This window comes from Anabrus simplex, chromosome 2 (genome assembly GCF_040414725.1).
Source record: "Anabrus simplex isolate iqAnaSimp1 chromosome 2, ASM4041472v1, whole genome shotgun sequence".
In the NCBI taxonomy this organism is placed as follows: Eukaryota; Metazoa; Arthropoda; class Insecta; order Orthoptera; family Tettigoniidae; genus Anabrus; species Anabrus simplex.
Window position 1 is genome coordinate 371,210,634 of NC_090266.1, and position 13,500 is coordinate 371,224,133.

General features: G+C 38.6%; 1 protein-coding gene across 3 annotated transcripts in view; it reads left to right on the forward strand.

The window, feature by feature from the left end:
• The window catches only part of LOC136864144 (serine/threonine-protein phosphatase 4 regulatory subunit 1), a 1,196,145-nt gene that overhangs the window by 155,391 nt on the left and 1,027,254 nt on the right, over positions 1-13,500 (forward strand). Inside the window, exon 3 of one of the 3 annotated variants that reach the window (XR_010859276.2) lies at positions 1,263-1,765. The exons of the other annotated variants lie outside the window; for them this stretch is intronic. The gene's annotated coding sequence lies outside the window, so the exon portion shown is untranslated. Of the gene's footprint in view, positions 1-1,262; positions 1,766-13,500 lie in introns of those variants that run through there. 3 annotated transcript variants of the gene reach the window in all.

Below are 13,500 nucleotides of genomic sequence, written 5' to 3' on the forward strand. Positions count from 1 at the left end.
GTTGTGCTTCAGAATGGAAAACGAAATCCGAAAATTAGTGCTCCGAAACTGGCAGCAGCTGTTTTAGAGGAGTGTGAAAAGAAAGTGGGTGCTGATACCGTGCGAAGAGCACCGCGAAGTAATTAGTTCTTTCGGAGAAGAGCTAGGAGGAAACCATACATTAGTGCAGTAAATAAAAACAAGCAGCTAGAGTTCGCAAAAACCTTCGTACGCAAACCCAGTGCTTGGTGGGAGGATGCGTTATTTGTTGATGAGCCAAAGTTCAACGTCTTCGGGTCCGATGGAAAGCAATTTGTGTGGCGGAAATGTTACGAGGAACTGAGAACAAGCAATTTACAAGCAACGGTAAAAAAATTGTGGAGGAAGAGCAATCGTGTAGGGATGTGTATCATCGAACGGGGTTGGTGCACTGAGTTTCATTGAAGATACTTTGACAAAAAAGGGGGTATTTGGCTATCCTCAAAAACAATTTGCGACAATTTGCGGAACAACTTGATATACAGTGTACTTTCAAGTTCTGCCAAGATATCGTACTCAAGCACAAGTCGTAACTTGTCAGGGAGTGGCTGTTGTACAACTGCCCGAAGGTCTTGAAACTCCACCACAATCACCCGACCTGAACCCCATCGAGAAGGTATGGAGTCGAATGAAGGCAGCTCTGCAATTGCGGCGGCCAAGTTCTTTGAGAGACTTGAAGAGGAGACTGCTACAAGAATGGGCGGCATTAAGCCCTGATTATATCAAGAAAGTTATCGCCAGTATGCCGAATCGACTGGAATAGGTCCTAAAACATCAAGGTGGACCTACAAAGTACTGAATGTGTAACATTGTTGTGAATTATGCGAGTTGATGTTGCTTTTTGTATAGTGGCCGAATATTTTTGAGGTGGCACTGGAATTATTGCTTTTATTTAATGTACGACAGAGGGCGTACTAATGACTGTCAGAAGATTCTGAATTACATCACAATGTTTGTAGAACGTGTTACTATGTTTTCCTACATGTTTCGTTGTATTAAACGTTATCATTATAGTGTAAGAATAACTACCCAATAAAAGTGCGTGAAAAATCAGACTGACCGAATATTTATGGGAGTAACTGTATGTCTGTAGATTTAGAGGTTAGAAAAGATGTATTGAAAAGTTTTGTTATTTGTTCTTTTCTAAAAGGCAAGAAGAATTGTGTAAGTTGCTTTCATGTTTTATGAAAATTGTTGTAAAGTTTGCTGAGTGTTGTTCCATTAGGTATTCTCTTTGCATACAGGTGAATTCCAATCCATGCAGTACTTGCCAGTTCATCGGTAGGCCAAATCATCCTATGAATCATCAGTGGTGAAGGGATTGTTGTGTGTGTGTGTGTGTGATAAACAGGCTTGAAAAACATACTGTTACCAAAAAAAAAAAAACAAAGACAACAGAACTTGTGAAATTTTCTTCTAACAAGAAAATGATTTTAAATAGATTGTGCCCAGAGTTGCCATATGTAAAGATGATCATTATTTGCATGTAATTAAGAGAATATCATTATTAAATTCTTTTTGAATGAAGGATAATAATGAAAGCCTTTAAGCACCTTGAGAATTTGGCCTTGTCTTTACTAGTGGGTAGCATTTAATGAAAATGGAATCAGAATAATTTATGAAATGTATGGAATGGGAAGTGTTAAATGTATGTACTGCATTTTGAAACATTTGATAGTATGCATTTAATAACACTTGTATCCTTTGCATCATCTTCAATTGCAGAATAAATATTGGAAAACATGAAGCATAATTGCCTTATTGTCGTTATAGTAACCCTTTTGTAAAATTAATATCGCAACATTGCACAGTCCACCCTGTTCTAATTCTGTGTATGAACATATTTGAAGTTACCATAATTTTCTTTCATCATTTTAACCCTTCATTATATAAATAGATTCTCACAGCATTTAAGAATTCTCTTCCACTTGGTATTTTCAAGTAACCTAAAAGAGAAAAGTATTCTGATGTTGAATCCCTTTTCTTCACTATTGCCCAGCTTAATTTGATTATTTGTTGTATGTTCTGCAGTCAGTAACAGCTGTAAATGAAACATGACATTAGTTTTTCTTTCTAGAAATACTCTCTGGAATCTTGATTGATTTTGAGTATTATTAATAATCTGCAATTAAATGTCTAGTGAAGATTACAACTACTATCAAAGTATTTCCTTAATATTATAGATAGTGTGGATAAGAGAGGACACTTAAGGAATCAGATGATTGAAAACTAGTCTGGGTTTAGGTTATAAAAAATTGTTAGGACCTGATTTTGAAATACTCAAACCATATCTATGTTAGAGAAATTGTACGAGTAACAGTACCTTGAGAAAATGATTGCCATTCTAAGGGACTGTAGTTTCAGAAAGGCAACTGAAGTTAGTGATTTTGATAGTTGTACTGTGGCCAAAATTAATGGCAGAGTAAGTTCTCGAGTCAGAGTAGTAGCGGGAGTCAAACCCTTAATCCTGGTGTTTGAAAAATTGGCAAGGTAAAGTCCAGTTTGATAAAAAGCTAGAAACCTGTTTCAGTGGTCTTATTTTAACTGTAGGTTGTGTCAAAAAACTCCAGTGTCACAATTTGGAAATTACTACAAGCATGGTTTTAATTGTAATCTTGCAAGCAGAAAGGAAGGTTGTATAGTAGCGAGTGCTGAAATAGGGATTGCTATTCAGCTGTAGCGAGTGGTGATGGGGCATTGTCAGGTGTGCTACTGAACACAGTACCAGATGTTAGACGGGCTTACCACAATTTTCAAGACAGCTTCAATAGTGGCGGTGCTGTTGGTCATTGGAGGTGTGGAAACTAACCCTGGATTCGGTCCTATTGGTGCCGTTGGATGGGAAGAAATGGATAAGGTAAAGTTGTCAAGGAGGCTTCCCAGGCAGAATGGACCACGGAGCTTCTACAGGAGCAAGCCAAGGAATTAAGAGAATTAAAGAATTGCATGAAAGAGGAACTAAGAACTGTAACAGAGATGGTGGTCTGGAACAACTAGGAAGTAGAAAGTTTGAAAGACAAGGTGAAGAAAATGGAAGCAAAGATAAAGGAACTGAGGTGGCAAGAGAGAAAGCATCAGCATGAAACCAATAAGAAAAACATCTTTAAATATGGGTTACCAGAGGATGCCAAAGATCTAGTAGCTGAAGTACTAGACTTAATAAATGGAATTCTGAAGATCAGCTGCAGGGAAGCTGATATTAATGAAATTCAGTGGCTTGGGATGATAGTTGGTAGCTGTCCAGTGAGAGAGAGGCATGTTCCAACCATAATTGTGAAGATCAGCTTGGACAGTACCTGTCACTTGAAAGGTGAGGGAGTATGGATCAAACAGAACCTGTAGAGAGAGGTCTTCAGGAACCAGAAAATACTCAGATTCCATATGGGGAAAGCTGGGTGATTTCATCTCAAATCATACAAGCCAAGACTGAATGTGTCACAACAGTATTTCAAAGTTTGCTGAAAAAAATACATGTTGAAGTTTCACATGACATCTAACAAATAATATTTTCACTTTCTGTTGATTAGTTAAAATGTTATAGGCCTATCTAAATGACGATATTTGTGAATATTTCTCAACAGAAGGGAAAATGTGAAAAATTGTAATTGAAAAACTAAACACAATAGAGATCTGAAATTATTTTTTATAAAAACCATGTTCACAGTACTATCAGACATGATTAACACATTCATACTTCTGAGCTTTTTTTTTTTTCATCTTTAATTTGGGAAATCTAAATAAGAAAATTTGTAACTTTTTGCAAACTTCAAAATTGTTTTGAAAATATGAATAGTCGCAGGATGTTAACCGTCTTGAGAAATGATAACTTGGAAACTTGGCAGTCAGCAATACCATAAATGCCTGAACTTCTTAAACTACCAAAATATGTCATCATAAAAACGTGAGAATCTGACATTTTTTATTTTTAAATTTTTTTTTCTATAAAACCTCCATCGTGAACATTTTAAAAATTGCATGGGATATTATTTGGTCATTGTACTTATGGAAGGTATAATCAGAGTGGGCAATATATTTCTATGCAAAATTTGACAAATTGTTTAGTTAAGCCTGTCTACACTCATGGCCAAAAAATTCTGGGTAGATAAATATTTTTAATGTTTGCTGACGCTGACTAAATGTAATGCAAAACTGGTATGTATGAGTATGTTTTACAGTGCTGTGAGTGGGAAAACAATTTTTAATTTTGTTCAAGCATTTCGTAACAAAATGAGATATAGAAAATATATGTTAGCTTTATGCATTTTTCTCTTTCTGATATTATTTTTACAAATATGTACTTTCTTCTGCCTTGATTTTATTTCTATAGGACATTACATGAATTGAAATTGCCTATACTGGTTCAGGATTTGAAATGTATACTTCACTAAGCAATCAATTGATTGTCCAGGGGTTTCTTTTACCCTGAGTGGATATTTCAACTACTCTTTAAGAAGTCTGCTGAAAGAGGCTCACACTGCTGTAAAAGAGTTCATTTGTTGTTGTTGTTTTTTTCATCTGCTCGTATTGAACTTGGGTAGCTGGGCTGAATTTGCGTGTGGACAAGGATGATCCATCAAGAGCAGCACTTGAAAAATGGGAACTGCACACTGATCAGCTGATGATGGGCACTTGAAAGCATTTGCCAGACCATGAAGTGTCATAAAGGAGACTGTTACATGCAGTGAATGCATGTGCATACTTCCTTGACTGGCTGGCATTTTACCCACTTGGGTCGTAAGGAGTCAAATTTTGCGAGACCAATTTTTAAATGTGGAGTCTCTTTTTTTCATAATGAGATATGCTTCTCTTACTGATCTTGTCATATGTCTTTTTACCTTTTTAACCCAGATAAGGCTGACGTCCTTTCAGAAGGATATGTACAAAGGTGTGATAATAATCAGTTCTTGTATGTGTTTTTGAAGTATTGACTGAATTCCCACATGTTTACCTTGCCTACACAACACATTCTAACAATATAGCTGTGCAATATTCTTCATTGTTGAATCTGCTTTTTTGAAGTAACTTAAAAGGGGCGGGTTACTAAAAATGGATGACTTGACACACCTTGGCCGTAAATGAGTTAGTAGATTTGATTACTGTTTGCATTGATTTTGGAAATGTTCAGTGTTATGGCATCTCAGGAGGTTCCTTGAACAGTCTAATTAGTCGTACAGGATTACACAAAGATAACCGATGGTCTACGTTTGATTTTTTGTAAGCATCCCTCCAGAAGATCATCAGCTGTTAATCGCAGCACTTATATTGCAAAGGTGAGCATACTTCTCTTCTATCCCTTGTGTTAAGCAAAATATAGGCCTGTCATCTATAGTGCAATTATTCAAATATAAATCAGGTTCATCTCTCCTGGTTTGGGGGACCAAACAAGGGATATGTGTCATAGTTTGACTATGATGTATATCGACCAGATTGAGAACTTTCATAAGGAATCTATTTTGGCAATTTTAACATCACTATCCCTTCTGAAAGACTTAATGAAGAAGAAATATTACAGGCCACTGTTACGATAAAGACTGACTGAATCAGCAATGACTGTGACCTACTGAAAGGAGGCGACATGAAAAGGAAGCCTCAAGGAACTTTTAACTTCAGATATATTAGTAACTAGAAGGAATGATAACAGTGTGGTTTCTGTGGCCACTAATTTTGACACTATCACTCCCAACTCGTAATGTGACGTTATTGAGAGCAGCAGAAGAAATGAACTGACCAACCAAGGTTCATTCACAATTATAACAAGCATATGAGTGATAGTGATCGAGCAGATCAGTGCATTTCTCCCTATTGCATGTCTATCAGAGGAAAGAAATTGTACTTCACCATAATTGCACATTGCATTGATATAGCAGAACTCAATGCTTGGCAGCTCTACCCCGCTCATGGAGATAAGCTAGAGTATTTTATCATTTTGTCAACAGATTGCAACAGCTATCCTAGGATCAAATCACCAGGTAGGTTTGAATAGAGGAATGCTTTCTAAAGAATTGATTCCAGGTATAGGATAGGACATTTTGAAGCAGACTTGCCTACAAATACATTTACAGAAAAAAAGCAGCTTCACTGCTGTCACTGTATGAAGACGACATTGTGTGAAATGTGAGGTACCTCTTCATGTTTCAAGTTTCATTCAGTATCACACTAGAACCCCGAAGTCAGATGTCACATCTAAGTACACAATTGCTGTTCTTCCCACAAACAGTTCAGAGCATATGTATTTGCCTGATGTCCTTCCAGAAGGATCAGCTGGTTTTTGAAAACATTTGGACAGAAAAATGTGAAACCAAGTTCACTGCATTCTTTTGAATGCATTTAAGTATTTTGTTGAAAAAATAAAGTAGATGCTAACAAAAACGAATCAGGCTTGTCTGGGTTAACTTTTTCACCATTTTTACTTACAGAGGTAACATCAGCCTGATTAGGGCTTTGCCTGCTGCAATCTTTGTCATCACTTAGGTAATATTCCAGAGCAACATTAAGTGTATCATCTTGCAGTGGATGTCTGCATTTGTAATCTGGGCATACCAAAAAACCTTTTTCCTTCTATACTTTACAGGCTTTTGAAATTAAGTAATATGTGGAAGTGGGTATGTAGTTCTGTAACTGCTGCTTGGAGCAGCTATCTGGTGGTGTCAGTAATTGTACCTTCTCAGGATAAGTGGCTGCCGAGACTGTTGTGTTTAGGTTTTGAAACCACACTTCACGTTGGATGCACGTCACTGTCTTCAGGTCCTGCACTGTTGCATCTACATTATAGACTTCACGAAGTTGTGAAGATGTTGCTTGTGTAAAATTTGTTTCATGTTCTTCCAACTTTCTTTTTACATACTTGTCTTCTTGTGCTTATTCTACCACGTCATTTAAGGGGGGATATAATAGGGGCTATAGCAGAAATGCTGACATTCAATGCATCAACAACTTTACTCTCAGGACTATAACAATCTGCATTGTCTTCTTTCACATTCTGGTGACTGTGATTGTTCAAATCTGTTACTTCTAAATTTCTTGTTGTAGTGAGTATAGCAATTCGTGCACAATGGATGTGCTAATACAGTTGTTTGAGGACCAAAATTTTTCTGCAGTAACTCAGCCAGATTTTCAACACCTATGAAGTGTGTTTCACTTTCCTTAAACACAATATGTTTGTGCCTGCTTTCATAATCAACACATCACACCCTTTCACTACTGTACTTCCTCACTATTACACTAGTGTCCAAAAGTTAAGCCCAAGTTACGATCAAGCAGGGCAAGAGGAAATGGACCGCAAATCGCACGGCATATGCACCTACCAACTTTACGTGTTCGCTCTGTATAGGAAAGGAGTGTTCCCTGCTTTGACTAGCGGCGTAACCGCAAGGTAAAGACAGCCAATGCCTGCGCCCCATATTCCCTCAGTCGTGTTTGCCCTGTTATACTGTGCGGAGTGTAGTCTTGCGCTGAACGTGACAACACACAATGGCACAGCGACGCCATTTGGACCCCGTTTTGCAGGGTGGAATACTCGGCCGCCTGGAAGCAGGACAGACACGACCAATGTCACTGTATCCTTGAATATGCCACAAAGTGTCATTTCCAGGCTTTGGAGACGATTTCGAGACACAGGAGATGTTAGCCGTAGGCCAGTACCAGGTTGTCATTATTTATGAGCTTCATGTCCGTATTGATAGATTACACATTTACGGAAAAGAAAGTATTCCGCCTGATCAATACGATTTATTGTACTTGTAGTTCTTACAGTACCGGTTTCGGCCTATTTGGCCATCATCAGCTGGCTAATGTTGATATTTTGCGTGAATTACATTACATTGTCCGAAGGGAGATGCCATCTTTGATTGCCATATCTGGATATGTCTAATGGGGCATATAAGTTATGATTTATCGTTTAAATTGCGGTACGTAAGTGTAAATGACTTTGAGGTTTAAATTGTGATTGTAAAAACTTAACCTAAACTTAAGAGCTAATCAGTTGTACAAACACACAAATCACATTAAAATATACTAAAAACATATGGAAAGCACTGATTAATTAATGTGTTTGTCTTGCACATATCTTCTTCTTTCTTGGTAGAGTCTTATGGCTATGAATTACATCAGTTGATGCTAGTGCTCGTGAGCAATAATATAAATAAGTCTATAACTTGATGAATTTAATTGTACATGTCTTGCGTATACTTTCTTCTTTTAATAATCGTGCTGTTAATCATAGATTTGCGTCGGTTGATACTGTATTTGTAAACGATGATGGGTTTCTATGATGTATTCTATTTAGTTGGTAATTAGCTAGGTGTATTATAATAAAACACTTGTCGTTAAAAGGTCCACTTGAGCTTCATAGTAGGTAAAATCTTGTTCGTTTGAGTTCGAAGCATAAGATGAAGACGTAATTTTATTTTGAGTATGATTAAAATTCTGACAGCGGTGGTAGTTCCTTTCCTGTCTATATTTGTGAAATGTAGGTCCTTCTGAATATGTTATTCATAGTCATGATGCTACTGGTATGAACTGACAGTGACTGCTCGTAATTGTACTAACAGTTGCAGATGAACCCCGTAATGGAGAGCTGAAATTAGGAATTAGCATGCTAGTACGCTAATTAATTATTACACGGTGAGTAAATTATAAAGTGTTGTAACTATCATAAGGCTCAGTTATCCAGAGAATGTAGTTCTATATTTCAACACCACGTAGCCACACATCGTGTGGTCTACAGTGACTCTATGTACAGTGTGGCCAAGTCCAGTCCAGGCGCCATGTTTTAGCCAGGTACTCAAGATGGAGAGTTATAGGATTGTTTCAATAAAGAACAGACTAGTTCAATGTTTTAAGATGTTGTTTATTTTGCTTATACTCTGTGTATATTTGTTATATTGAGATTCTGACTACATGACATAAGATTTTAAAATTTAGATCTATACATGATATAGGAACTCTAACAAAGTTAGAAATGGAGTTGCTTTAGTTCTCCACAAAGATGTTGATGTGCAAAGATATGTTAGTGACTGAATTATTCAAATGAAATTGCGTGTTGGCAAGGTATTCCATACCTTTCTCCAAGTATATGCCCCACAGGTAGGCTGCCATGCAGATGAAAAAGATCATTTCGTTGTAGATCTAGAGGACCAAATAAATGAAGAAATCACAATTATGGGAGACCTGAATGCCCAAGTTGGGACAGATACACAAGGCTGTGAAGACATCATAGGTCCCCATTAGTGACGTGCATTGTTCGAACTTGAGACAGGTAACCATGACAGAGCAACATGTGCCTTGCTGCATATGCAACCACTATCACGCGTTAATGGAGCGTGTAAACTAAAATGCCCGAGTTTGCTCCAATTCGTTCGACGAGGCATGTTCGAAGCAAAGGGTGGATGACCTTGCTAGTTTTTGTAACGTTGCAATCAATGTGCTTCATCCAGATATGTGTCCGGCTCCATGGGTAAATGGTTAGCATGCTGGCCTTTAGTCCAGTGGGTCCCAGATTCGACTCCTGGTCGGGTCGGGGATATTAGCCTTCATTGGTCCTTCTGATGGCTCGGGTGCTGGATGTGTGTGTAGTCTTCATCATTAAAATTCGCCATAGGTAGGGGCCCCATCCTCACAGATGCAGGTCGCCTGTACGTCGTCAACTCACCAGGCACCAGGCCTCTTCGGATACCACACAAAATTATTATCCAGATATGAGTAAGCCCTTGTTTACAAAGAGCAAAAGCCGGGAATTCAGAGATATAAAAGGATGATGGAATGGTTGGTTAAGAGTCGGTGGATGCAGAGTGGTTCTCGGCCCACAGGTGGCCATGGCTGGTCCATGGTGCAACAGCTCTGCACTCAGACCGGCCAACCGAGCAGAGGACGGGTGGCCACGGCTCTACGCCACTGTATTCGGGAGACGGAGAGGGGCCGGTCCACACCGTCGGCTATCCTAAGAATGGTTTTCCGTGGTTTCCCATTCTCCCGTTGGAAGGAGCATGAAATTAGTCTTAACTACTCTGTCAGTAATTAACAGACGTACGTTGTGCATTCCAGCAAGTAGCGAAAGAAAATTCAGTAAAACGGGGATGCTTTTAAGGAGTCGTAGGAGTTAGCGAGACCCAGACCATGTCAGACTTGTTGTTAATTCATAACAATAAATAATTAATTTGCATTTCGTTCACAAATTAGAGCTAGCGTTTTGCACTAGCCATATCTCCTTGGATAGAAACCTTGATCAAAGAGGATATTTAAAATTAATTTCGATGTTTATATTTAACTTTGTGATATAATGACTTATTAATTTGCACAGTTTGTATAAAATGTCTTTGGTATGGCTACTAGTGAAATATCCGAGTATGCATTAATAATGTGTATTTAATTAACGTGTATAGAGCAGTGAAGTACGCCAGCCATGAGGAATACACGTGGCAAGGCGTGAACTTCATTGACCATTTCTCCGACAGGAGTGATATTTACTAAATTATTTCCATTTTTTCTTACATACGAAGCAGAAACACAGTTTTTAAATATTAGTAACTAGTGGTATTTTCATGTCCAGTCATGAGTTCACAATTACGGCCAAAGCGTAACGTTATGAGAGGTAAAGATACGCGAGAAACTTGAGTACGGCTGAACAAGGGCGGAGGGAGGAGAGCACTTCTGCCTGTGATTCAGACAGCGCGTGATGGAGCGAGTATCAAGGGGCAAGGTCGAGCGAACATAGCTCGCATCGCCTCTGAGAAGGGAAGTTCGGTCATGGCCATGCTTAGAGGCATGATTTTTTTGCATTAACGATAAACGCGAGAAAAGATATTTTGAAGCGATTTTGCGACATCTTTACGAATCATATGTTTCTGGTTAAGAAAATGTGGATACTATGTTCGCGAATTAATAAGGTCATTTTAAAGCGAAATTCAATCATTTCGCGATAAGCGCGATATTACAGCGAAATCTGTAGTGAATAACGAACTTGACATTTTGTTCCTAGATTATGTATGAAAAGAAACGGAAGAGGGAAGAAAGATTCATCAACAGGAAAGAAATATGCTATCATTAATGTTCTGGAAAATCTCTTTATGACATGGCATCAAAGAAAAGGGGTTGGCTCCAGGCTTCTTGCCAAACAAAATATTATTGGAATGTTGTTCTTCTGGTGGCTGGTAATCCCACCCCAGCCTGTCTCCTCACGGCATTGTGCAATCTTGAAATCCCTAATGACGTCTACAAGCAGAACAATTGACTGCTGTATTTCGGCTTCGTGGTCAGGTAAAATTAAGAAAGTGATCACATACAGTAGCGAAGATGGGTCCCTCGACAAGTGTTACGGTGCACAGCAGAGCTAAACAGTTTGCGAGTGAAGGTTTATACGTTTCGGAAAGCAATATTTTGATGTGTAAATTTTGTAATGTTCGTATCCAGTAGGAGAAAAAAATTACTTTATCAAAACATTGTTTTAAAAATAAGGAACATTCAGAACGTAAATTTAGCACTCCAACAGTGAAACGGCAGCAACAATAGATATGCAAAAGAAAGCGAGCGTGAAAAAATAGAATTTATTCACGAAACAACAGCGATGCTACTCAAAGCCGAAGTTGTGACACTTGCACGGAGTGACACTTGCACGGAGATGGAATGTGTTGACACTTGCACGGAAAGCCAAAAATTCCCGGAAATTACTAAGCATGGCTATTTCAAACAGTGACACTTGCACGGAGGCCCAAGGAGGGTTGGAAAACCAGAAACATGGGAGGGGAAGGCCTACCCGGTAAGTGGAATTCATTGCTATAGTTGATACCTGTGTCACAACTAGTATTCCGTGTGAACTGGTGATAATTGCTCTGCAGCTATGGAGTTCACTGAGACCGCCTTTGTTGATTTACGACGGACATCAGTATATTGTGTACTATACCAATAAAGATCAAATGACTTATTGGCGGTGCGTATATTTCAAGAAAAGTAAATGTAAAGGAAGAATAACAACGAAATATAATACGACGCGGCGAATGGAGTGAAAAAAAAGTGTAGTAAATGCAAAAAAAAAAAAAACGTGCAAGGGAAACAGACAGTATGATTTCAACAGTTTACACCGAAGAAGTAGGCCAGCTCTTCAATAGAGGCTATGACCTTGTGACATCGCTGCCATCACATAGAAGTGCCAAACAATCATTGCATCGTATCCGACGGAAAACAATGGGACCTACAAAAGACTCGATCGATTCTGGAGGTGTAATAATACAGGAAAGACACATAGCAATGAACGACGGTGGAAAATTCCTACTTGAAGACGACAACAGGGGGCTTAAAGTCAGGATATTAGTGTTTGCCAGCGAGAAAGGAAAATCTGCTTTATCAAGTTGCTCTTCTTTCTTTGTCGACGGGACCTTCAAAAGTTCAAGCAAGCAGTTTGGGCTGTTAACATCCACGCCGATCTTGGAAGTTCTTGGAAAGAAACCAACACGATATCAGCTGTCTACGCGCTGTTACCAAACAAGAAACGGGAAACCTTATGCTCGTTTCTTCGAAGCTGTTAAAAACAACGTACTAGGATGGAACCCTGTGACACGTATTATGGACTTCGAAATCGCCATCGTCCAATCAGCTAAAACGCTGTTTCCTCAAGCTGAGATTTTTGGTTGCAACTATCATTTTAATCAATGTATATAGAGGAAAGTACAAGATTTTGGCCTTGTTACTGCGTACAGGGAAAATGAAGGAATTAGACTTCATATTCGAATGTAGTCAGCGCTAGCGCTAATTTCCCTAGAAATGATTGATAATGGTTGGCTATGTATTCAGGAAAGCTCGCCTAAAAGTCAGAATCTACAGGTGTTTTACGACTATGTCATTGGTCAATGGCTGGATAACGAGCACATGCCAAGGAATATGTGGAACTGTTGTGGAAGGCGGCATCGGACCAATAACGTTTCTGAAGGCTGCAACTAAAGAATAAACAGTTTAATTTCGAGAGCGCACCCGAATGTATCTTCGCTGATCAAGACTCTTCGAGATGACGCAGAGTACTACGGTCACCAATTTGTCAGGATAGTTTTGAATATCGATGGGAAGAGAAGGAAGAAATCAGCAGTGAAGATTGATGAGAGTACCTATTTCAAAGGTCTTAAAAATACTTAAAGATCATTCTAGTTTGTGTTGCTTACGCTCAGAAGCTGCAGTGAAACTATCCTGGAATATTACAGGATTTGTAAATCATGCAAATATTGTAAATATAGAAATATTCTGAGTCATAATTAATAAGGATAAAACGTGACAATGAAATATCACTATATAACCATGCAAATATCTTGAATCAGCACTTAAAAAATAAAAAACTTGACGAATTTGCATAAAGTGAAAAATATATGTATGAGGAACGCAAAGAGACTACCTCCCCGTGGTGTTCCCTGGAAACGGCGGTAAGTCAGCTAAATGTCTCTTACAATGTATAAAATTAACCAGAAAAACAAACCCCATGGTGCAACAGCCCTTGAAGGGCCT